We start from the raw sequence: 652 nt of genomic DNA on the forward strand, positions 1-652 counted from the left end.
AAAGGAAGCATTTTACTGTTTTGCCTTTAACTGCCTTTTCATGTGAGAACATAAAGTTTTAAGTTACACTATTTAACAGTTAGCCATATTGAAAAGTTGTCTTTAGCAACAAAAAACCCCAAAAACCTAATTTTCAAGTATTTCCCCAAATTTTACTCTGTATTTGAACACCCCTTTTATTCCTCAAATAAGGGTTGTTTTGATTTCCCTGTTTTTTATAAAACCCAAAAGCAACAAAAGGCTCCAAAAAATATTTTACCATTTCAAATTTCGATTTTGGTTTTAAATGTGACAATTTTTAGATTTTGAAAACTCCCTTTCCCATGGGGAAAAAGGCATTTCAAAATCTAAAATTAGTCATTTTTTTACCCAAAATCTTAATTTGAAATGGTAAGAATTTTTTCGGGGCCTTTTTGTTGTGTGGGTTTTAGAAAACCAAATGGAAAAATAAAAACAACTCCTTATTTGGGGAAACTTAAACGGGGGTGTTCAAAGTCAAGTCAATTTGGGGAAACTAATTGCTTCAGGTTTTGGGGTTGTTTCAAAGCTGCCCTTTTTAAATTGGCTAACTGTTAATAGTGAAAACTTAAAACTTTAGCCCCCAAATAAAAAGGAGTTAATCAAGGAAAATACAGTAAATATGCCTTCCGGG

The 652-nt window shown here is 31.9% G+C and overlaps 1 protein-coding gene across 1 annotated transcript in view; it reads left to right on the forward strand.

The window, feature by feature from the left end:
• Nucleotides 1–652, forward strand: part of LOC119594324 — a gene marked incomplete at both ends in the record, with an annotated part of 15189 nt that overhangs the window by 1961 nt on the left and 12576 nt on the right.

Source organism: Penaeus monodon, chromosome 33, assembly GCF_015228065.2.
Source record: "Penaeus monodon isolate SGIC_2016 chromosome 33, NSTDA_Pmon_1, whole genome shotgun sequence".
NCBI lineage: Eukaryota > Metazoa > Arthropoda > Malacostraca > Decapoda > Penaeidae > Penaeus > Penaeus monodon.